The 26,415-nt window shown below is 40.0% G+C and overlaps 1 protein-coding gene across 17 annotated transcripts in view; it reads left to right on the forward strand.

The window, feature by feature from the left end:
* Positions 1 to 26,415, forward strand: part of FOXP1 (forkhead box P1) — a 1,122,086-nt gene that overhangs the window by 451,552 nt on the left and 644,119 nt on the right. Inside the window, exon 1 of one of the 17 annotated variants that reach the window (XM_073592054.1) lies at positions 2,986 to 3,393. The exons of the other annotated variants lie outside the window; for them this stretch is intronic. The gene's annotated coding sequence lies outside the window, so the exon portion shown is untranslated. Of the gene's footprint in view, positions 1 to 2,985; positions 3,394 to 26,415 lie in introns of those variants that run through there. 17 annotated transcript variants of the gene reach the window in all.

Raw genomic sequence — 26,415 nt, forward strand, 5'->3', positions numbered from 1 at the left:
GCTGGGGGATCTATTTTCTCTGGTGGGGATCTGCTTTTGTGTGAGGGTCTGTTGCTGCTGGGAGATCAATTGTTGGGGGAGGCTTATTGAAGGATAGGTCTATTGCTGCTGGAGGGTCTATTGATGCTGGCTGCTGGGAGATCTGTTGTTGCTGCGGGGGGGGGCTCCAATTTTGATGCTGTATGGGGGGGGTCTATTATTGTGTGGGGGATCTATTGTTGCTGGCGTGGGGTCTTAATTTCTGGGGTGGAGTCTATTGTTGCTGGGGGAGTCTATTGTTGTTGGCTGCAGGGGATCTATTTGACTGCTTTTCTTGTTATTAATCAATTCCATACAAATTATTTAGCACCACAAAATTACACTTGGTTCTGTATTCCCTAAAAGGGGTGGTACTGGGAGGTGGGTAGGGGGTGGAACCAAAGGGAGTGTGCTAAGAGGTGGGTAGGGGGGCGGAGACAAGGGGTGACTCAGAAGGGGGGAGTTCCTGCACCTATTCTCAGAGAAAAAAAGCTATCTATCTATCTATCTATCTATCTATCTATCTATCTATCTATCTATCTATCTATCTATCTATCTATCTATCTATCTATATCCCTATGTATAATATATACATATATATCCCTATGTGTGTGTATATGTATATATATATATATATATATATATATGTATATATACACACACATACATATACACTTGGGTTGATTTACTAAAGGGGAAGAGTGCGAAATCTGGTGAAGCTGTGCATGGTAGCCGATCGGCTTACAACTTCAGCTTGTTCAATTAAGCTTTGACCAAAAAAAACCTGGAAGGTGATTGGTTTCTGTGCAGAGCTGCACCAGATTTTGCACGCTTGTTTTAGTAAATTAACCCCACTGTTTGTGTGTGCTCACAATTTGAGACAAGTGTAAACACTGTTAAAATTTTCAGTAACAGTAATATGCATGTCCAATCAGAATTTTCCCCACTTCCTGTCTGATGAAATGTTTTCTACTGTGTCAGTAATTGAGGGGTATTCTCTCTAATAGATCCCCAGGTAGCAGTAAAATTGACTAGGGTCTTGATCCATCCCCGCTATTTAAAACTAGAAAAAAAAAAGGCTGAACAAACACTATATAAGTCACATCTTTTTTCTTTCACTCACTAATAAGATGCAGTGCCATCTACAAGGATCAGCTGTGGTCTGGTGGTGGCTTTTTTTTTTTTTTTTTTTTTTTTACAAGTGACATTAAAGCCCCTATGTCTGGAATAAGGGAAATATGTATGTAAAAATGTCATACCTACATCTGTCAATTGTTTAAAAATGTTTTTATTTAAAGTTTTTTTATACAATCTTTAGGGTATATAATACATTTGCAACCATGAGTGGATATTTTTAGGTGATGTTTAGAAATTCGTTTGCCATTATCAAAATCTGAAAGTTAAGCTGGCCATACACCTATAGATTATCTGCAGATTTTCTATGGTTAGATGGAAAAAGTGTAACAGATTTCAACATGTACGCTAAACTGTGTGGATGGAGGAATCTCTCACTTTTTCAATCTGACCATAGAAAATCTGCAGATAATCTATAGGTGTATGGCCAGTCTTAAGCTGGCCATACACTATACAATTTTCCTGTTCAACTTTCCTTTAGATTTACCAAAACCATATATTATGAGGTCAAACCTAAACCCTTTCAATTTGTATGCAATCAGACAGGCCCTTGCACTACATAGTTGAAGGTAAATCTAAAGGAAATTGAATCAGAAAATTGTATAGTGTATGGCCAGCCTTACACCTTCATGTGGTGGTGATGGTGTGTGCGGGAGGGGGGGGGGTTAGGTGGGTTGTAATATAAACACAGGCTGTATTAGTACTTACCCGTTTACGATAGCTTCCCTTCTCCACAACAGAGAAAAATCACCAATAAACATGCGTAGCTCTATAGTTTTTGAGAAGTTTAAAATGTCTCTTTTACAGATGTTTATTTTATTTTATTTTTATGTGTCCATTCACACATAGATGTTTACAGAAGTTTTAGAACAGGAGGGTTCTAAACAGGCTGAAAAAAAAAAAATCACCACTGCATTCAGGAGAGAAGCTGTTTAAGCCGAAAAAAATGTGCGTAACCACTGGACGCATTTAGGCGCATTCGCGTGTTTGCATGGTAAAGGGCAGAATCAATTCTGGCCAATAGAATGCATTAACCTCAAACGCACATAAATGCGCGTGCAAAACGTGATTTTTATTATTATAGATGCAATTATAGATGCCTTTTTAAGTAATATTTTCCTGACAGGAGTAAAAGGTGATGGTTTGTAGCAAGAGATATACAAATAAACCGCCCCTGAATCTCTCTTACTCCACTGCGCCAAAGAAAAGTGCAAAGCTATAGAAAAGATGTGTAAATGAATACAAAATGTGTGTACATACACAGTGTACAGTGAAAAAAAGCTGCCACTTAAATAAATACATAAACTGATCAGAATCCCAAAACAAGGAGTAAAAGGTGTTCAGAAAAATTCAAACACTCAGTGTGCATGAGCCCTAAAACTTACCCTGTTCTCTAGTGCCCACTACAAAAAAGTAATAAAAAACAATAAACATGACCAACGTTTAAAAAAACAAAAAAAAAATTGCGCTAAATGTATACAATAAATGAGTCCTACCATGCAAGAGAATTGATTTACTTTTTTTTATTTTAACTCTTGAAAACTCTCAAAAAGTTAAAAGAAATTCATACTAAAATACCTTTTCTTTCCTTCCTTTTGCGAGACCAATTTAATGCCAGCCATACAGTTTCGCAATAATGTGTGTTCTTATTACAATTGAGATAAAAGATTACAATTGAGATAAAAGAAAATAATAATAATGTTACTAATCATAATAATAACAGAGGTGTAGATAATAAGAACAACAGTCATAAAATATTCCGCCGTTGCCTGTAATTCCAGTGGTGTGAGAACAGAAGGCTGTCATCATCGTCTCCAGCTGTTTCCAATTGCTCCAGCGTGCAGACTTTACAGAAGTTGCGTCCAGCAGAGGAGCCCATACACTCCGGGCTGTGTGCTCTCCCAGCCGCTCTGCTCCCATGCTGTCATACAGCGAGGCAGGTACAGCTCTCTGCAGACATGTGAGTTGAGCCAGTCACTCATTTGTCGGAGTGTTTGTGTTTATGCAAAAGTGGGCCTCTTCCTGCATATTTAATCTAGAGTAAGGCAGTGGCTTTTGTTGTGTTTAGACCACATGCCTTTAGTCCTTCCGTACACTGACGCTTGTGCGAAAGCACACACACAGCCAAGAACATTAACTTTCCTTCCCTTTGGTGGATTTAAAGTCGCCGCTTTGTGCATTCTTTTCACACTGCCGTGCACTGGCAGTCAAACCCCGGGCGCTGACTCTTCTCATGAATGGGTAAGTTTCGTCTTTGACTTCTTTTTTTTTTTCATTACTTTTGCCTGTACTTTTGTCCCATATGCTCAGGGCTTTCGCAACATGTCAGTTTGCATACAATTGCATGCAGGACCTTTTGCTGTGGTTTGCAGCAGTCCAACTTTATTGTGTAAAAGATTCTAAATGTATATTTGTGTCTGCAAGATTGCTCCTAACAGCCTGATTCCCCCCCCCCCCCTTACTGGTTTAGAAAAATCTTGTTTAGTGACTTTGAAGATAATGCTTTCATTGTTTGCAGGCTCAGGACGGTGGAGACTGTTGCTGAGCCACCCCTGGGAAAATCAGAAGCTCCTTCTATGAAGAGCGAGCTGTCTTCTCATTGGTATCAGCTTCATGTCAGGCACGGGAGTCTATGGCAGAGATCACAGAGGTTGAACAATTGGCAGTGAGAGATTTCTAGGTGAAGCTTTGACAGCCCCCTTCCCTTGCAGCTGGCGAAAGGCACCCTGGAAGAGTGGGCTTGTCTAGCAGGCATGCATGTTAACCCTTCCTCAGCCAAACAGAAAGGGGCGAGATAGCAACCGTTTGATCCAGAGGTACATAACTTGATGCGGCGCAATTTCGCTCAAGCATCTAAAAGCAACTGAGTTTTATCAGAACGGTTGTTTGAAAGGTTAGTTGATGCCAAGGTGGTGTTTCCAGTTATAGATGGAGTCTGGTGGGCTGAGTAGCATTGGAGACAAGAAGTGAGATCCCCCACAATGATTCCCAGCCCTGGTCCCGCCCCTTGGAGAGACCCCCCCCCCCATGACAACAGAGGTGTCCCTGACGCCTTTTCCATAATATTAATTAAATGTACAATCCAACAAGCAGTGTGGCCCCCCCCCCCCCCCCGCCATTTAATCGGCACACTAGGCAGGATATCAACATTGACATATTCTCTCCTGGAAATACCGTAGTTGGTTTAACTCTCCAGCATGTATGAAACTGAAGCGCCAATTGTGGGTGGACTGACACTTGAATTGTTACGAATGCAAAAATACAAATTTTATTGTGTCTTTCTTTACTCCCAGTACTTATAAAAGCAATTTACAACATATATATATATACAAAAAAAAATATATATAATATATATAATGTATGTGTGGGTATGTGTATATATATAGATTTATATATATAAAAGCAATTTACAACATCTATATACCAAAATATATATATATATATATATATATATATATATATATATATATATATATATATATTATATAATGTATGTGTATGTATATATATAGATTTATATATATATAGATAGATATATAATTACTTTTTTTTTTGTTGATCGTAGATATATCAGGTTGTTTTTTTCTAACCAGAATTTTTTTTTTTTTTCTCTCTATTCGTACTCTGTGTGCATTTGCTGCACTGTTGTGGAATGTATTTTATGAACTTAGCACATATAGTTGCCCATGTATAAAAGACTCTTTGACAGCTAATAGATTTTTATGGCTTTAAGAAACAACAGTGGAAAACAAACTCACTAAGAGCAATGTGAATGTGTCTCAGCCAATCCCAATGGTACAACGCAGTTTGGTACGGCAGGGAAATCATATCAAACATAGAATTGTCATATGTATTAACTGGGCCTGTCTGTAACTCTGGTCTGCAGTGCAGTGAATTACTGGGAAAAAAAACAGCCTGAATGGACTCCTAGTTTGATATATTGCTTTTTAACCCAGGATGCAGCATGGCCAATAGGGGTGATTTCTTAATGTAATTATTTACATATGGGTAAATTAATAAAAACACATGAAGACACATTAAACGCGTGTCAGCATACAAAAGTGTATACCATAACATGCATGGAGAACACTTAAAACTGCATGCATTTTCACAATGCATAGCGTGAATTCAGCCTATGGAAGGACATATACACTCACTATTTTGCAGGTAAGGCAACAGCAAAACGTAATTCACATCAACTGTGTTCGAGATTTCAAAACATAATGGAAATGTTCCATCTCCACTGCCTATAAGCTGAAATTTTGCTGTTTGCCTACTAAAGAGTGTACACCCATTTTATTTATTATTGGGATTTTTTTTTATATATATACCAATTTGTTATATGTTACCTAAAGAAAAAGTTTGGACATATTCAGCATTTGTGACTGGTAGAATTATCACTATCAATGGTGTACCTTTCAATTTTTGGCTATTCGACGCTAGAAGATCTTATGTCTGGCAGGGATCTTCCCGCATTCGTTTCAGATCTGGGTCGGGTGTTTAAACCTGACTCAGACTTTTCAACATTTACACACTTTTTTTGCAAAACAGATCTCACATAGCTTTGATATATTCTTGAAAACCTTTAGTCAAATCAAAAAAGTCAAATCAAAAGCTTTTGTTGCAAATAAAGGTTCCTATGCAAATTTTAATCCAGATACAAAAATGCACCCCGGTGAAGATAGCATGGTGCTCACCCTAAAGCTGGTCATACACTTTACACATTTTGAAGGTTTTGAGGAACTGGCCAAAACAGTCAGCCCGACATCCTTCGGGTAAAAAATGGAAGGACCCAGGTGCAAAATCGTCGGCCGCACAGCAGCTGCAGTCAGATTCAGCCGCTGTAGGGATATTTTACAGCCGGTGGGGGTAGCTGTCAAAATACAATAGCTACAGTGGGAAATTCATCTATCCAAGCTGTATAGCGTGAATGGGGTATTCTGTTAGCTTTTTATGTTCCACTCGCAGGCTGAGCAAAAAAAAAAACCCTTGTGTGTATGGCCAGCTTAATAGTACCCACAAAATTGTATCTTTTTATACAGCAATCTATCAGCCCACCTTTGCTGGAATCACCTCACTGATAGTATGTTCCATGATCTCCTCTCCAGATCAACAATCAAACAGATGCAGCACCCACAATGAAAGTTTTTAATTAGCTTTTTCTTTCTAGAAAAGAACATATCGTAATTTGCATTCGGTTATGTTTTGCGGTATGTGTTATAAGGAGTTCAGAAATGGCCTTTATCCCTCCACTGTTGACCCTCTCCTCTAACACTCCCAATCATTCATAGTTAGAGCTAGCTCTTACCCGATACCCAGTATTTCCTTCCCGTACAAAAAAGGGGCACCCCTAAGAACTGCGTAGTATCTGTGTCACTTTCTATAGCAGATGACTATAAGCAGTATAATGAAAGAAGCGTTAATGTTTTTGTCCAGTACCCATAGTGGACCCTATTTATAACAGAAGATTCCTAGAGCCCCATTCATGCCCAACATCCATTTCCTATGACAAGGCCATCTTAATAGTATCATGGGCCCTGGGCAAAGTGATGCACTTGGGCCGCTACCAGCCTGTCCCAATTTACACACCTACTCTCAAGAATTAAACTATAAATAGTTGTTAGAGTAAAAGATATATTTATTATTACTTTCAATAAAATCTATTTTAAACAGTAAGAAAACATGCCATAAATCCAAGACTAATCAACAATGTAATGTCAGTTTGTTCTCAAAATAGGGTCCTTTAAAGAGAAACTGCAGTCTGCTCACATAATTTGTAATAAAAACATCTTTGTCATTCTGAAGCTTCCCTCCACTTTGCATATTATTTTATATATGCAGTGAAACCTCAGATTGCGAGTGATGCGGTTAACGAGCGTTTCGCAATACGAGCACTGTATTTTTAAAAATCGGAACTCGGTTTGCAAGTGTTGTCTCGCAAAACAAACACAATTCAGGCCAAAGCGGTGTGCAGTACCACTTTTGGCCTGAGATGGGGGGGCGTCGAAGCCGAGCAGAGCCGAACGTCGCCGATCGCAGCCGATCGTCGTCGTTCGGAAATGCACAGAAAGGCCCGAGGACATCGCGGCTGACCTTGGCAAATCTGGGGTAGGAAGTCTTTCTGAGGTTTACCGAGGTCAGCCGAAGTGTCCTCGGGTAAGGCTCTCTGGTGCCCCCCCCCCCCCGGGCTCTGGCTGCATGCGGTATTGCATCCCATTGAAGTCAATGCGGAACAAATTATTTTCGTTTCCATTGACTTCAATGGGAAAACTCATTTTAATATGCGAGTACTTTGGAATACGAGCATACTCCTGGAACGGATTATGCTTATAATCTGAGGTTCCACTGTACTGTGATTCTGTACTTGCCAAATATGCTGCAGAAATCTCCCTCCACTGAGTCTGGCCGCAACCATTTTAACTGTGGGCATCCGAAGCTGCTGTCTTTTCACTTCCTGGATTTACACAGACACACAGAGGCACACCTCCAGCTCTACAGCTCTCATTGGCCCTCTTATGACTCATCCCCCCTCCCTTCCTGGCAAACTCTCACCAGAGGGAGAGAGAGAGCTGTGCATGATGTCATAAGCCTAGGCTTTTTACCAGACAAGAAACAAGAAGTGGGCTGTATAAGGTATTTACTGGCAGAAAAAATGTTTTACTATCCAAAGTTAAAACAACAAGGGCAGAAGATTTAATAGATGGAAAGATGAAAAAATGACTGAAGGTCTGCTTTAAAGATGCAGCAGTGGAATTTTGGGAAAGGGATTAAAGTGGCATTAAACCCTAAAAATTAGCATATATTATGTGTTCCCTTTTGGTCTGGGAAATATACTAGTGTTTTGTTAAATCCAAAACATACCTCTCGATCCTGACAGAAATCTTGTAAGCTGATAAAGTTTCTGCCTGTGCTGAACTGTTATATGTTCAAAACTATCTCTGCAGACTACAGAACCCCCCCCCATCTGATGAAGAAGAGGAGAGGGGAAGGTGTTCTATACAGGTTGACAATGCTGCCTCTCCACAGATACAGCACAGTCAATTAGCATTGTCACCCTAGGATAGGAAGTGTGTTACTGCCAAAATTGCCAATTGAAAATAAAATTAAAAAAAATAAAACTAATGCAGCCACCACATCATGGACTGAGAAGATGAAATGTATTACATTTTTGTTCTTGGGTTTTGACATACTTTAAAACTGAACTTTGGGATAAGCAAATATTGTCTAAATACATGAGACATGAGTATTTTTACTTGAATCTCGGTGTGTTTTGTGTATTTCTTCCAGATCTGTGCAGTCATTTTGTGTGAAACTTCACCTCTGTACTGGACCTTGTACAGGGTCTTGTCTCCACCCCCTACTAATTTTCTGCAGACAGCCTATGGTGGTGGAGCTTTGTGGTCCCTCCCACAGCTCTGCTTTCTGAACAAGTTATGTACAGTGCATCGATGATGTCACTGTAACATTAACCACTTCAGCTCCGAAAGGTTTTACCCCCTTCTTGACCACACCATTTTTTGCACTGCGTTGCTTTAACTGACAATTGCGCGGTGGTGCGACACTTTACTCAAATAAAACTGACGTCTTTTTTTTCTCCACAAATAGAGTTTTCTTTTGGTGGTATTTGATCACCTTTTGTGTTTTTTATTTTTTTCGTAATAAACAAAAAAAGACCAACAATTTTGGAAAGAAAAACGAGGAAGAAGGGGACATTCCCCGAAAGCTTGTCCTGAAAAATTGTATGTTAGTAGAAATAAAAAAAGTATCACGGACAGTACTCAATTTTCTCTGTCACAATTGCACTAATATGGCTACAATCACAACAGGAAAGAAAAGCAATGTTTTTTTTACTTTCTGCTATAAAACACATCCAATAAAAATTTTAAAAAAAATCTAATTTCTTCATCAATTTAGGCCAATATGTATTCTGCTACATATTTTTGGTAAAAAAAAAAATCCCAATAAGCGTATATTGATGGTTTGCACAAAAGTTATAGCATTTACAAACTGCGACATTGCGGCGGGGAAATCAGACACTAACTGACACTTTTTGGGGACCAGTGACACCAATACAATGATGAGTGCTAAAATAAAAATGCATGGTCACTATAAATGACACTGGCAGGGAAGGGGTTAACATCAGGGGCAATCAAAGGATTAAGTGTGCTCCTAGGGAATGCTTTTTAACTGGGCAGTTGCTGTGACTCAAGGAAAACAGAGATCCGTGTTTCTACTTAGCAGAAACACAAGATCTCCTTCTTCCCTCACAGAATGGTGGTCAGCCTTGTTTACATAGGCAGATGGCTGTTCTGCCTCTACTGTGAATGATCTGGGATGGCCGGCGGGCCAGCTGATTGGCCCCCGCTGTGTCCAGTCACAGCGGGAGCGAGGCTCTGGCAGCAGGCACACCCTAGAGCCAATCAGAGGAATCACGTACAGGTACGTGATTTTGCGCCTAAGGGCCGCTCTGCCGCAGTATTTGTACATGGGGTGGTCCTTAAATGGTTAACAAGGTACTATCTGCTTTATCAGAGGTATTTGGTGCACACAAAGAATATTCAGATCCGTTGTGGCTATTGAGGAATATTTTTTGAATTAAAGTTTTTGTGCCTGGAGTTTAGTTTTAAAGCTCAAAAAAGGTCTAACATTAGCATAGAGCAAAATCACATTACAATATGGGGAAATGTGCAAAATATGCAACCATTTAGTTCTATCTCATGGATCATCTTAACACGTGTTCTGCAGGAAAAGGGGTGTAGGGACTGCACTGAAACAGCATGGTTATCTGAAAAACCTTCAGACTTATGTCTCAATTTTTACCTGCAAAATAACATACAGTGCACCTGGAAAGTATTCACAGCGCTTCACTTTTTCCACATTTTGTTATGTTACAGCCTTATTCCAAAATTGATTAAATTCATTATTTTCCTCAAAATTTTATGACCAATACCCCATAATGACAACGTGAAAGAAGTTTGTTTGAAATCTTTGCAAATTTATTAAAAATAACAAATGAAAAAATCACATGTACATAAGTATTCACAGCCTTTGCCGTAATACTCAAAATTGGGCTCAAATGCATCCTGTTTGCAATGATCATTTTTGAGATGTTTCAACAACTTGATTAGAGTCCACCTGTGGTAAATCCAGTTGATCGGACATGAGGCACACTTGGAAAGGCTCACATCTGTCTATATAAGTTCCCACAGTTAACAATGCATGTCAGAACACAAACTAAGACCCCATACACACTATCAACGCTCTATCCTGGCCTAGGCCGACAAGGCCCAGGCCTAGGGCAGCACTTTGCAGGGGGGCAGCAAGGAAAGAGTCCCTGCGGGCTTGTGCTACACTGTTAGTGTAGCGCCAGTCTTATGGGGTGGACTGGGCTGAGAGGATAATTAATCTAGCGCCCCCATTAAGCAGCCGCACTGCTTCTGGTATGCGGGCGGCCGGCATTCTGAAACTGTGGGGGGGGGGGGGGGGGGGTGGCGATTTTAATTTTGACTGTCCTATCATACTGGACCACAAACCTTCCTCACTGTGCCATATTTTCTGCTGCACCATTGGCATGGTTAAATCTTCTTAGTCCTCTCCTTAAAATTATCTGAAATTTTTGCTTAAAGTAGAACTATAGGCAACACTTTTTTTTCATTTTGGATAGAGTAAGTCTAGTTTATTTTTTACCATTCCTGTCCCATTGCAGAGATTTCTCTTCACTTCCTGCCCCATAGCCAAACAGGAAGTGAGAGGAAATCTATGCAAATTAACCGGTTCCCGACCGGCGCACGCCGATGTACGTCGGCAGAATGGCACGGCTGGGCAAATGGGCGTACCTGTACGTCCATTTGAATTCCCCGCCGTGCCATTGCGTGCGCGTGCCGGCCGAGAGCTCCGTGAGTCGGGTCGCGGGTCCCGCGGACTCGATCGCCGCGGGGATACCCGCTATTGCCTCACGGAGAGGACGAACGGGGAGATGCTGATGTAAACAGCATCTCCCCGTTCTGCCTAGTGACAGTGTCACTGGATCTCTGCTCCCTGTCATCGCAGCAGAGATCAGTGACATCACACACACAGCCCATCCCCCTACAGTTAGTAATCACTCCCTAGGACACACTTAACCCCTCCCCGCCCTCTAGTGGTTAACCCCTTCACTGCCAGTGTCATTTACACAGGAATCAGTGCATTTTTAATCGCACTGATCGCTGTATAAATGACAATGGCCCCAAAAATGTCCGACATGTCTGCCATAACGTCACAGTCACAATAAAAATCGCTGATCGCCGCCATTACTAGTAAAAAAAAATAATAATTAATAAAAATGCCATAAAACTATCCCCTATTTAGTAAACGCTATAACGTTTGCGCAAACCAATTAATAAACGCTTATTGCAATTTTTTTTTACCAAAAATATCTAGAAGAATACGATCGGCCTAAACTGAAGAAAAAAAAAATTTTTTATATATTTTTGGGGGATATTTATTGTAGCAAAATGTAAAAAATAATGCGTTTTTTTCAAAATTGTCGCTCTTATTTTGTTTATAGTGCAAAAAATAAAAATCGCAGAGGCGATCAAATACCACCAAAAGAAAGCTCTATTTGTGGGAAAAAAAGGACGCCAATTTTGTTTGGGAGCAACGTCGCACAACTGCACAATTGTCAGTTAAAGCGACGCAGTGCCAAATCGCAAAAAACGCTCTGGTCAGGAAGGGGTAAAATCTTCCGGGGCTGAAGCGGTTAAGGGAATCCATTGCCCCCCCCCCCAGGCCCTCAGAACTAGTGTCCCTACTAGAAAATTTCAGGGTGGGTCTTAAACAGCAAGGGGTGTGGCCTTGACAGGAAGGGGTGGGTCATATTAATAATTAGATCATACACGAGTTTAGTCAGGCCTAGGGCAGCACAAAACCTAAATACACTACTGCACACTATGCAACTTTTGTTGTCAGATTTCCTTTAGATTTACCAAAACCATGTAGTGCAAGGGCCTGCCTGATTACATAAAAATTGAAATTGTTAAGGTTTGACCTCATATTATATGGTTTTGGTAAATCTGAAGGAATGCCTTAAATGACCCAGCCAGAGCCCAGACTTTAACCCGATTGAACATCTCTGGAGAGATCTGAAAATTGGCTGTGCACCGACGCTCCCCATCCAACCTGATGGAGCTTGAGAGGTCCTGCAAAGAAGAATGGGAGAAACTGCCCAAAAATAGGTGTGCCAAGCTTGTAGCACCATACTCAAAAAGACTTGAGGGTGTAATTGGTGCCAAAGGTGCTTCAACAAAGTAATTCGCAAAGGATTCAGGAAAGGCTGTGAATACTTATGTACATGGGATTTTTTTTTTGTTTTTTATTTTTAGTAAATTTGATTTCAAACAAACTTCATTCACATTGTCATTATGGGGATATTGTTTGTAGAATTTTGAGAAAAATAATGAATTTAATCCATTTTGGAATAAGACTGTAACGTAACAAAATGTGGAAAAAGTGAAGCGTTGTGAATACTTTCTGGATGCACTGTATATATACACAGATGAAAGGAAAGATGTGATGGACCCCAGGATAAATTTAAACCCAACCATTTTGAATAATTTTCTGAATTTACAGCTGCTAACTCTTTGCATATGGCATTGCTGACACTCTGCTGAAAAAAAAAAAACACAAAAAAAACCCCGTAAAAGCCATTATAAGTTACTGTACCTATATGCTGATTTTACTTAATTTGTGACATTTTCACTTTAAAACATCATAGTGGCCATTTGAAAGGAAACGTATGGCACATGTGAAAGTACAAAACAAAAAGTATAAAATTAAGAATCATTTTAGAGTATTGGGTTGCCAAATTTCTCATTAACCAGCACTTCAAATTGTCTACCATTTCAATGTTGCATACTGCAATTTCACGTGCAGCGGGTAAAAGTGAGCTACGCCTGTTTAAAAAGAATGGTTACAAATTGAGGTTTTACAATTAGGCTTTTTACATTCTATTTTTACACATCTTAACATGTGTACTTTTTTTTTTTACCTAAAGCAGTGGAAAGCTTTTAACCCTTTAACTGCTGTGATGAGTTAATTCATCCAAACATTAGGGTGTGCTGTTTCCCCATTTGTGATGGAAAAAAAAAAAAAACAACTAAAATTTAAAATATAATTTTAGTAGCTAAATAATCTGAAGTGCCTGGTGATTAGAGATGTATATATGCTAAAAACAGAAAAAAATATTGTGAACAAAAAATGCTTACCTACATGCATAAAAGGAATCCACAGTAAACAAATGCATCTATGTTCAATTATAAAAGTGCATCATTTTCTGCTTGTTAATTTTGCCTTACTGCTTAAAAAATTAGAAAAAAAAAAACACTTTTATGAGAATTACGCCGTCAAGGCACCTTGTATGATTAGCGCTTTTGTGTTCTTAAATTTTGATTGATAGAGATAATCGTTTTCATGTAAAAATACAGACAGGTACTTAAAGTTACAGTGACAATAGCTATTTGCATATCCTTTCTCTTATTGTTTAATGCATGTGGGGGCTGGGTCGCTCTTCTTATTAACCCTTTAGCCATAGCAGAATTAAGAAAAAAAATGAATATAATATTATAAAAACAAAGGCTGTATCGATAATTTAGGCCTAGGTCCTTACATGTTTTGACTGCCTTGAAACATGTACAATCTTTGTAAAGGACCATTTTAAAACAGAAGATCATAAATGACCATGAAGGGATAAGAATATTCTCCCAATTAATCTAGGATTGAGCAGTTAGTTACATCCAAAGTATTTTTTTTCTTTCTCGCTCTCCTCCTTTTCCCTAAGAGTTCCAGTATTCTATGCACAGATAGATGCTACAACATGGCAAATGGAATTGTCTCCTTCATTGACGATTCATCTGCCCTTGGATGGGCCGATAGACATGAATATGAGGTTAATTAAAACCAGGGGAGGGGTCAGAGTACTTGAAGGTGTGGGGGGGGGAGGGGCACGGGTGCAATCCTTAATTCTGAAGCTGGTAGCATAGATTAATTTGGAGCTAACTGGATTTTAATTCAGAGTATGACAGTGCAGTGCACCAACTCATTATCTTTTACAGCACAGAAAGTAAGACAACGAGACGAGAAATTAAAGGATTCAGGCACTGACCACAAATCATACTGTGTATACAACAGGGAAATTCTGCGGTATGCTTGGTTTAGGGATGGGGAACATCTGAAGCCTCAACCAGATGAGACTCTCGTATTGTTGATGATGGTACAGCTGGCCTCACAACATTTTTAATATCTGAAATTGGAGCTTATGCTGAAAAGTGTCTGGAAAATGTCTGCTGCCGTTGTGAAGATTCTCATTTAATCAAGTCCTCGTATATCTAGTGGTAGTTAATCACATTCAACTAGACTTATTCTGTAACGTTGAAGATCTTTTGTAGCTTCTCCAAGCCACATTCATGCAGTTCTGAGTGTCAGAAGGATACTCCAGCATTTACTGTATATCCATACAGGTAGCACAAACTCCTTAATTTAATCAACATAGAATGTGTAGATGTTGGTTGTCCAAGAACAGGACCGGAGGTGTGAAAATTCCAAGAACAGGATGGGAGGTGTGAAAATTGTGGAGCCACCATGTTCTAAATTACATCATCCCATCCTCGATATCAGGAAAGCTTTGTAGATGTTAATTTTTCTATTCACATGGCTGAAGATGTGAGTTGTTGTCAAAATGTGGGAGTGCAGATGTTAAAACATTATTATATGTTGAACACGGATGGTTTTGAAGGCTCTCACCTCTTTTCTATGTTGGTTGCCCTTAATATCCATTCAGGATCTTCCTTTTCAGTTCCCTGAGTGCCATTAGATAGTGAAAATTAGAACCTAGTTGGTTACTAAAGCCAGCCATAGGTGGTTCGAAACTCAGACGGTTCAGCGATCAATCATCTTGGTCTTGGGTACAACCAGCCTGTCGAACTTTACATGTGGTTATTGCTAGTGGCTATTATAACAGTAATTACTGTGTTCTCCTCTGGCTTCCCCTGCTCCCCTGCTGGGAGAACACAGTGGCTTTGCGGGGAGGGATTCCTCCAACACTGACTGCAACCCGTGGTTGCAGGAAAGAAAGTCACTTTGTAAATGGCCGACATAAAGCAAGTAGACTATTTTCTCATAAACAAGTTATACATTAGGTATGAAGCTCAAGGTCTCTACACACATTTTATGGAGGTTTGTAACTTGATCATCTTAGTATCCAGCCAGGACTTTGTTCAATTTTGTAATTAACTTTTAATGATGACACAATTTATTTATTGTCTGCATATTTTCCCACTGGAGGGATTAATTTGAAAGTGAAAAAGCTAAAGTTAACACAATAGTACCACCAGTAGGGCAATTAATAACACACATTAAGCCATTATTACTTTGAATGCTGGTGGCACAGTACATACACTAAGTATTTTATATGAATCTTTCTCATTCTTCATGCTGATAATTTTAGTTTAATTATTTTTTCTAACTAAAGGACAAAGTCCCTCTATTGTTCTCAAAATGTAAAATGGTATATAGGTATTGACCATGTACTATAGTACAATGACAGTAATATTATACATTTACATTGAACCACAGAGTGACTAATATTTCCCTAGTTTGATGCTAGTGGCAGCATAAAGGGTTCTTTTTAAATTATATTTGAAGTCAAAACTTTTCTTTGGCTGTCGTCTCATTGAGGAGATTTCCTTTACTACCTGTCAAGACACAACAGAAAGCGAGAGGCTATCTCTCCAATGTAAGGGAAATCCCCACTTAGATACTTGTCATGGGAACAGCCGTTCCCTTTGGAAAAGTTCTTTAGTCCTTTTTTTGTAACTCAAAATTTTAGATTTTCAGTCACTGGGACAAATGTTGAGGCTAAATCTCCCCTCCTTAACTATTCCTTGCTTATCAAAAATGGTAAAGAACAATGAGTTTAAATGTACTTTTACTGTAAGCCATAAGATCCATTATTTACAAACTTGTTATTTTATTTTATGTGTAGTGTGAGGGTTGAGAACATTTATTCTCCCTTAGTTTCCTGTGGAAATAAAAAAAGATATTGTTGTCACCAGAACAATAATAAAAAGATAATCTTCCAATGGAAACACCTGTTCCCAGGACAGTGGTCGAAGTTTGAGTTTTTCTCTTCACTGCCTCTCATCTCCTTATATGTCTGCAGGACAAAAAATGGCAACAAATTTCCCCAGTGGGGCAAAAGGTAGAGAATATATAAAACTAATAAACGCTCTAAATTTTCGATGCGAGAGCCAAAGCAGAAAACATAAATAGTTGGGATATTAAAGTCAGAATAGTTGTAGCGCTAAATAATCTCTGCTTTTGTTTTGTTTTCTTTTCCAGCTATAGAAATGAGACATAGAATAAAACTGACATTATCACTTTTTCAGCATTTTCCTCTATAAAACTGTGACTAGTTACAAATGCACATCATTGTATAGGTCATATGGCATCAGAGATGCTGCGCCCGTGTGCCCTGCTAATGCAATTGCATTTACTAAATCATTTCTAGACTCAAAAACAAACATTTGAACAATCCATTGATGTGGTGGCTGCATTTATTGTATTTTTTATTAGGCTTTTTTTTCACTTTATTTTGATCTAGTGATGTAACCAGTAGCTTTAAATTCAATAGAAACCGGCTGACATTTGTGCCGTGTGTTCTGCAGGAGGTCCGACAGAAGACCGCATGACCGAAAAAGGACTGCTGACCGGAGTGTTCTGTAGGGTGGCCGTCCCCCTGTCAGAACACAATAGAACAGCAGGGGAGATTGCTGTACTAACATTGCATAGTTAGTACAGTGGCTCCTCCTGAGCAGGTCAGATTATTTTTATTTTTTTTCGTTCACCCCGCTGGTTTACCCACTTACAAAGAAATGAAGGGTCTATCATTTTTATCATAGGTGTATTTTAAATGATAGAGATAGAATATCAACCACAAATTCAGAAAAAACACATGATACAAATGTTATAAATTGAGTTGCAGTTCAGTGAGTAAAATAAGTATTTGATCCCCTACCAACCAACAATAATTCTGACTCCCACAGACTGGCTACAGTATCTGCTCATGTGGTAAACAGATTAGTCCTGTCAGTTTCTGAAGGTGTATAAAGATACCTGTCCACGGAATCTTTCTTCCATTCAAACCTTACCATCATGGGCAAGACCAGAGAGCTGTCAAAGGACATCGGGGACAAGATTGCAGACCTGCACAAGGCTTGAATGGGCTACAAGACCATCAGCAATAAGCTTGGTGTGAAAGAGATAACTGTTGGAGCGATTATTTGCAAATAAAAGAAATACAAAATAACTGGAAATCGTCCTCGGTCCAGAGCTCCATGCAAGATTTCGCCTCATGGGGTAAGGATGATTATGAGAAAAGTGAGGGATCAGCCCAGAACTACACGGGAGGAGCTTGTGAATGATCTCAAGGCAGTTGGGACCACGGTCACCAAACAAACTTTTGGTAACACAATACACCGCCGTGGATTGAAATCCTGCAGCGCCTGCAAGGTCCCTCTCCTCAAGAAGGCACATGTACAGGCCCATCTGAAGTCTGCTGATGAACATCTAAATGATTCAGAGAAGGATTTAGAGAAAGTGCTATGGTCAGATGAGACCAAAATTGAGCTCTTTGGCATTAACTCAACTCACCATGTCTGGAGGAAGAAAAATGCTGACTATGACCCTAAGAACACCATCCCTACAGTCAAGCACAGAGGTGGAAACATTATGCTTTGGGGCTGTTTCTCTGCTAAGGGTATAGGCCGACTTTGCCGCATTGAGGGGCCAGTGGATAGGGCCATGTATTGTAAAATCTTGGATGAGAATCTTCTTCCCTCAGCCAGAACACTGAAGATGGGTCGTGGATGGGTCTTCCAGCATGACGATGACCCAAAACATACCGCCAAGGCAACAAAGGAGTGGCTCAAGAAGATGCACATTGAAGTGACCTAGCCAGTCTCTAGACCTTAATCCTATAGAATATTTATGGAGGGAGCTGAAACTTCAAGTTGCCAAGAGACAGCCAAGAAACCTTAAGGATTTAGAGAAGATCTGTAAAGAAGAATGGACTAAAATCCCTCCTGAGATGTGTGCAAACCTTGTCACCAACTTCAAGAAACGTCTTACCTCTGTGCTTGCCAACAAGGGTTTCTCCACCAAGTACTGAGTCATGATTTGCTTGGGGATCAAATACCTATTTTACTCACTGAACTGCAACTCAATTTATAACATTTGTATCATGTGTTTTCTGGATTTTAGGTTGATATTCTGTCGCTATCATTTAAAATACACCTATGATAACAATTAGACCCTTAATTTCTTTGTAAGTGGGCAAACTTACAAAATCTGCAGGGGATAAAATAATTATTTTCTCCACTGTATGGGGATCAACGTAGTCACCCTTGCACAGGAGCATTGTTAACGTTTGGAGAGGGTAGTAAATTTTAGACTAGTAATTGCAGATGGACTTTACATAAGAAGTTACCCCAATTAAAGCTCTGGATGACATTTTTTCCTTTGAGAAAAATCTTTTACATAAATTTGATAAAGTTAAGGACTGTTTAAAAGGCATACTGCGGCAGAGTGCTGTGTTGATTTCAGGAAGTTATGTACTGCAGCCCGCTGGGTGCCTCCCACCAGCCATGATCTGCTTGCATCCCACAGAGAAGCACAAAGACCCAGTAATGAAGCCAATGGGTCAAAAATAAGGAATGTAATGAAAATGGAGCTAGCTTATTTAAAAATGTAATTAGCATGTTGATCAGGGAGAAAGAAACAACCAGAAAAGGTAAAATATAATTAGGCTAAGCTTTAAAAGAATTCAAGAACAACTACTTAAATTTTAAAGTGTTACTAAACCCAGGAACCTGCATTCACCATATCTCATCTCCCACAGTACACAGAACATGGAAATGCAATTATTTATGTAAATATAAACGGCTAAATACCTTATACCTTAGCAGTATATAGCAGTCTTGTGAATTCTATGAGTGTCTGGTTAAAGCTTGGAGGAGTTATCATTCAACTCTGACTGTCCCATAAGGCTGCAGGACCCCTAACCCTCTGTCTGGACAGTGCTGATTGGCCCTGTGCTTATCACATGCACCCTCCCAAGGAAAAAAACAAAAACTCTCTAGCTACACACCAAACTGAGCATGTGCAGAGTGACTCCAAAGGCTCTTATCAGGAGATGGTGTGGGGACAGTGGAAGAAGGGGAGGATCAAAGAACACAGGATCAAAGGGCCTTGTTACACAATGCTGAGGATTAACCCCTTATGTTCCGCAGTGAGTATAACAAGCATGCTTTACTGCATATACTGACTGATTTTACTGTTGTGGGTTTAGTAACACTTTAACATAAGCTCTGTTGTGACTGCTTTTCTTTAAACTAAACAAGTTGCTTAGATTGTAGTTTTAAAGGGCTCAATAAATATGCAAATGATACTCACCTCTGCGGCTCTGTTCTCTTGTTTTTGTTTTTTTTTTTACTTTATCATTTCTAATTCACTCTGTTGGAATAGGCTACAAGTATGAAGGTGCATATTCACATATGAGTAGCTTAACCTTTTAAATTCCATCTATTTGTGTTTTGGGCAAACTAGACCTTTAATTTTCTACCCACACTCCTATATCAATGAATGTAGCTGAGTAAGCCTCTCCTAACATATGAGCAGATGTTCCCCCGACTGGAATGTGAAAGCAGTCCCTACTTAAAAATAGTTTGCTGAGCCAGGATAAATTATTGCAAGCTGTATTTGAGATGGCAACGTCACTGATTGTGGTGTGCCAACACACCAAGACTTCTAATTATCATAGATGGGGAAATGATACATGGTAAAAATGATATTATGCGGAAATGTAACCTATATAGAACACATCATTCGTCTAGGTCTGCCTTCAGAAATATTTATTTCTTGTACTCATATATTTAAATTTATAACACGTATGCACTTCAAGTAAAACACCATGTGCCACTGAGATTAAAGGTGCCTGACTTATGTTATAGTTTATAATGTCTGGAGGTGGAACTTTAAAGGGGTTTTCAAGTAACCCCACATTATTAGCAAATTTTTCACCTTTTTTATTGCTCTTGTTGTATCTCAGTGATGTGGATCTCCTGCAGCCACTTCTGTCTACATGCACTTGCTCCAGCGATGGGTGCATGGCATTTGTCATGAAGGGTTTCCTGACTCTGTTAACAGTGGGACTAGCTCTGTAATGTTTAGTTTCACTTCCCAGATAGCAAGCATTTGTGCTGCAAGTTTGAAAATGACTTACTAAGCTGTTGCTAGACCTGCCAGGCTTCACAAGTTTGTTGCACAATTGCAGCAAGTCCACGTTGCATGACTCCAGATCGACAGTCTTTGCAAACATTCTGCAAGTCTGCTGCAAATTTGGGTTCAGTTATGTTGTGCAATAGTCATCCCACCACAGGGGTCACTGTGGCTGAATTCTCCTGCTGTAGACTTGCAGAGCTCTTGCTGTAGACTCACCTCTGCAACTTTGCTCTTGCTAGAGACTTGGCACACCAATTTGTTTCAAATTGGAAAAGTGTCAACTTGACCTTTTGTGCTTCAAGTGCTCTGCAAGTCTACAACTTGCCAGTGAAAATGTGCAGCAAGTTAACAGACTTACAATTCAACACTGCCACAAATTTGTGACAAGTTACCCTTGCTATCTGGCTTGTAGTAGGAAGTGTCTAAACAAGGTCCTCCATGACAGGATCACAAGGTATTATTTTCTTTAAAAGCTGCAGATTTAAACTATTAAAAGTTACTTTTGAAAACACAACATGTTAAAGTTTATAGGGGATTTTAGGCCTTGGGCTTATACAGTATATCCTTTAAGCTGCTCAGTAAGGGAGCACTGGTTGCTAAAATTATTTGAACTTGCAGAAACCTGGAAAACCATTTAACTGGTTTTGCTAGTTCCTTAAATCAATGGTTTTTGGAATTGAAAAAAGCCAATGTCAACAAGAATATGCTGGCCATCAATGGGCAGATGTGATACTGGGAGTGATAGTTGCTAAGACATCCAGCCATTCTTGCTTGCGTTGCTTAAGCAATGTGAACCACCATAGTCTTTGCTCTGACTTGGCAGACCTGTAGCTATGCTTAGCAAAACCCCTTTTCTATTCTCTATTCTATGAGCTGACCCATTCACACAGAGAGTTTTATGTTTGAAGCTTTGTGTTAGGCAGTGAGAGCTTTCAACATCACAAAGCTCACTTTTGCCTGCTTGTTGACCTCTGTGTGGCCTGAGAGTTTCCCAACCATCACTACTAATACAACTACAGTGGATCACTATTTTATAAGGCTAAGAAATGTGGGCCCTATAGCAAATCCTTCTAATTGGTGCTCAGTAGACCTGAAACAGATTTAAATAATTGGTAGCAAGATCCACCAAACGTACCCTTAAGCCTCTACCTGTACACTAGGACCACGCAGATGGCATCCTCTGACAAGAGACCGTAGAGGGAATTTCATTAGACCCCCAGACTCTACAGTGATCACATGATGAGCACAGTATTTACTTCCTCTATTGGCTTCAATTTTATGTTCAACCACTTCAAATCACCTTACATACAATGCCTTGAAAAAGTATTCATACCCCTTGAAATTTTCCACATTTTCTTATGTTTGGTATTTTATGTAATAGACCAACACAAAGTGGCACATAATTGTGAAGTGGAAGAAAAATGATAAATGGTTTTCAATTTTTTTTTTTTACAAATAAATGTCTGAAAAAGCGGAGAATCACCTTTCACTGCAATTACAGCTGTAAGTCATTTTGGGGATGTTTCTACCAGCTTTGCACATCTAGAAAGTGAAATTTTTGGCCATTTTTCTTTGTAAAGTAGCTTAAGCTCTGTCAGATTGGATTGGGAGCGTCTTTGAACATCATTTAAGTCCTGCCACAGATTCTAAATTGTATTTAGGTCTGGACTTTGACTGGACCATTCTAACACATGAACATGCTTTGATCTAAACCATTCCATTGTAGCTCTGGCTGTATGTTTAGGGTCATTGTCCTGCTGGAAGGTGAACCTCTGCCCCAGTCTCAAGTCTTTTGCAGACTCTTAACAAATTTTCTTCTAAGATTGCCCTGTCTTTGGCTCCATCCCATCAACTCTGACCAGCTTCCCTGTCCCTGCCAAAGAAAAGCATGTTTCATGGTGGGGATGGTGTGTTCAAGGTGATGTGCAATGTTAGTTTTCTGCCACACAGAGTTTTGCTTTTAGGCCAAAAAATTCAATTTTGGTCTCATCTGACCAGAGGACCTTCTTCCACATGTTTGCTGTGTCCCCCACATGGCTTCTCACAAACTGCAAATGGGACTTATTATGGCTTTCTTTCAACAATGGCTTTTTTTCTTGACACTTCTATAAAGGCCAGATTTGTGGAGTGCATGACTAATAGTTAACTAATAGTTGTGCTAAGGACAGATTCTCCCACCTGAGCTGTGGATCTCTCCAGAATTACCATGGGCATGTCTTGGTAGGGTTGTAGTTGTGCCATACTCTTTCCATTTTCAGATGATGGATTGAACAGTACTCTGTGAGATGTTCAAAGCTTGGGATATTTTTTTATACCCTAACCCTGCTTTAAACTTCTCCACAACTTTATCCCTGACCTGTCTGGTATGTTCCTTGGCCTTCATGATGCTGTTTGTTCACTAAGGTTCTTTAACATACCTCTGAGGGCTTCACAGAACAGCTGTATTTATACTGAGATTAAATTACATACAGGTGGACTCTATTTATTAATTAGGTTACTAATACTGAATACAAATGCATGTTACACTTTTCAGATGTTTGTTTGTAAAAAATATTGAAAACCATTTACCTTCCACTTCACAATTATGTGATACTTTGTGTTGGTCTTTCACATAAAACCCCAATAAAATACATTCAAGTTTTTGTTTGTAACATGACAAAGTGTGGAAAATGTCAAGGGGTATGAATACTTTTTCAAGGGACTGTACCTCTAAGGGTTAGTTGGCCCAAACATGATGCTTCTTTATCATACATCACGGGACACAGAGTAATGCTATTATTCCTTCCTTACTGGTTATACTCCATCTCCAGGTGAATGGACTCTGGTAAACCAAAGGTCTTTAGACAGGAAGTGGTCCCCTTTATAACCCCTCCCATACAGGAAGTGCTTCAGTTTTTTTACCAGTGTCTGCAGGGTGAATGGGAACATTTGTTTGCGCTCTCTTGAACTCCAGGTCTGGAGTCCCAGCACAGTTCTTAAATGAATCAAGGGATTGACTGATCGGATCCATTTGAAACAGGCTTATATGCTTAGATAAATGGTACCCGAGCCTCGCATAGAAGATGCAAGGATCCGGCGAGGTTTTGCCTGTAATGCTACCTCCGGGCGCTGGACCCTGCATAGTGGAATCCTGGACACCACAGAGCTAAGGCATTCCTGCGGGGTGCTGTACAGGTCCAAGGGAGTGGACCCTAAAACATGAAAAGGGTACCCAGTCCCTGAAGGTCCCTCAAGTGATGGAACCAGCCATTATGGGGGAAGATTGAGATTTTAGTTTCTAAGGTTGCTCTGCACCTGGACGGGTAAGTAACATCCCCCCTTATTTACTTATTGTGGGGTGCCCAATGTGTGTAACAAACTGTCAATCTAGCTAAGGCTGGACACCTGTGTAGCAGTGACCGCAGGGGGGAGTTTTGGGCTGACTGTTGGTGTTTTGGGTAAGGAGTACCTTTCTTGTTGTCTTGGCTGCTTTCTTGTGGATGGTTCATGCACGAAATATCATTGGCGCCAACGAGAATTCGTTGCATTCAGAGGACTGTGACCGCACATGTGAGTGCAGGTGCAGAGCATCCCAGTGCATAGCCATCTTATTTAAGCTGAAAGTGGCTGACATGCGGTACTTCCAGGGCACTTCTGTGGGACACAGAGCAGGCTCTGAAAACCTTTAGCTTTCAGCAGTTCATTCCTCCTTACCCGGGTCACATGAGTCACCAGGTGTTGCTTGCCAAGCTAAAGTGCTTAGCAGGATTGTTGGGCTTGGTAAACCCTATTATAGGGTCTCCCTTCTGGGGTAAAATACTAAACCCTGGGTACTCCCTTTTTGTGGCTTGCAATGTCTTCAAAAAAGAGGAGCGGGGCTAACACTACAGGGAAGGGCGCACCTATGTCCCTATGTCGTCAGCTCCTGAGGGGTCTAGTCGAAACCCTAGTGTTGTATCCACTGAAAGACCAGAGGCTTCCGGGCAATCTGAGCCGATGCGCCTGTCTGGTATTGTGCCTACAGTCAACGCTCTTACTTCACCCTATCACCAGGCATGAACTGTCCTCAGCACTAGCCGGGTTAGAGCACAGGATTGCTGGCATGATTGCCTCCATCCCACAGGGTGGCAAAAAGCATGACAGACCCCCCCCCCCCCCCCCCGAGCCTCCTAAATTGGAGCAGGAATGGGTTGAGGAAGGGGAAGAGCTAGATGCTAAGGACTTAGGAGATGACCGAGCAGATGAGTCTGCTTCTGAGGAATCTGGACCAGAAGATGTCCAGTTGGTATCAGCCTCTCAATCACAGAGGCTTTTCATCCAGACTCTTACCCAGATGGTTTATTCTACCTTTAAGTTACCTCCTGCAGAGGTTTCTAAGCCTCCCTTGTCCTCTTTGGGGTCCCTGATGCCTCCTCAGGCTGCACAGGCTTCCCCCCGTTGGAACAGGCGGTGTATGCTGATTGGAAACATCCTGACTGGATTTTTGTTCCTCCTAAGAGGTTTTCCCTTTTATATCCCATGGAGGAAAAGTTTGTTAAGAAATGGAGCATGCCAGCCATAGATGCGGCAGTCTCTTCCTTAAAAAAGAACTTAACTTGTCCAGTGGCAAACGCACAGGGCTTGAAAGACTCCGTTGACAAGAAACTGGAGTATAGAAATTTGTGGTTGTTCAGTCTATGAATGTTACGTGATATTATTAGATTCACTCCCATAATTGATGAATCTTTAAAGTTTGGTTGACATGGTACATGTTCTTATGGGCCCTTTAGGCCTCCTGGTTTTAATGTTTATAAATGCTACTGTATAGGCAAAGTAATTCTTAAACTGTCAACAAACGTTGTCTTGTTTGTTTTCAGCTTCTTGTTTTGTGCTGACTGAATGTGTCCTTGTTTTGTGTGACTTGTTGTATTTGAGGAACTTTGCCATAAATAATAAAGGAATAAAAAAAAAAAAAAAAAAGTAATGCACAGAGGTGGGAGACAGACTCCTCCTTAGGCCCCTTTCACACTGCTGTGACTTGAAAGTCGCATAATTTCAATGCGATTTTTGCGGCCAAGATTTTACCGCAATTTCAGGGAATGCCTGTGTAAACTTGAGGTCTATGGACCTCAACTCGCATCCAAGTCAGACCAAAGTAGTACAAGGACTACTTTGAAGTCGGTGCGACTTGAAGTCGCACATATATGAATGGTTATCATTGGGAATCATGGGGTATGACTTGTCATGCGACTCTGATGTCCAAAGTCACAGGAAAAGTCGCACAAGTGTGAAATGACAGGTGCTCTTCAAATGTAATTATTATTCTTGCTGGTAGTTAGAATCGTTAATATTTGCAAACAAAATGAAGGTTTCAGATTTAGAATAATAAGCGGTCAGGTTAGTAAAACAGCGAGATCAGAACCGATTCAATCATACAGTTTTCAGTGTACATAGATTTGCAAAACAATGGGATAAAGGAATATTCCTGAACTTTGGTTTATCTCATGGTTACTGTGACATTGTGTGAATTTATCAATGCAGTGCATGTTATCTCAGCTTCCGGAGGTCGGATTATTTGAATGAGTTTACCAAAAATGTAAATATTGCAGAATATACAGCCTCATACTACATACCTAAGCTCCATTTCATGCTGAATAAACTAAACTATTAATGTATCTTAAATATAAAACTATTTTTAGATTGATTTTTACTCCAAAAGCATTTTATTAAAATAAATTTCTTAAAAATCCCAAAAATCAATTTAAATTTAAAAAATCATTGATTTATATCCACCCTGGGTCACAATAAAGGCTGGATAAAGGTTGTGCAGGTGGGCTGCTATTTCCTCCATTATCATGAACATATTAAATTCCTTGACCAATTCCTAATATGTGGAATAGTAACTGTTTTCAAACATCATGGATTCAGTGCAAAGAGGATTAATTGTATAAGGCCTTTTTTGCTGCCTTCAATGGTCTAGAGCAGTGGTTCTCA

This window comes from Aquarana catesbeiana, linkage group LG07, assembly GCF_042186555.1.
Source record: "Aquarana catesbeiana isolate 2022-GZ linkage group LG07, ASM4218655v1, whole genome shotgun sequence".
In the NCBI taxonomy this organism is placed as follows: domain Eukaryota; kingdom Metazoa; phylum Chordata; class Amphibia; order Anura; family Ranidae; genus Aquarana; species Aquarana catesbeiana.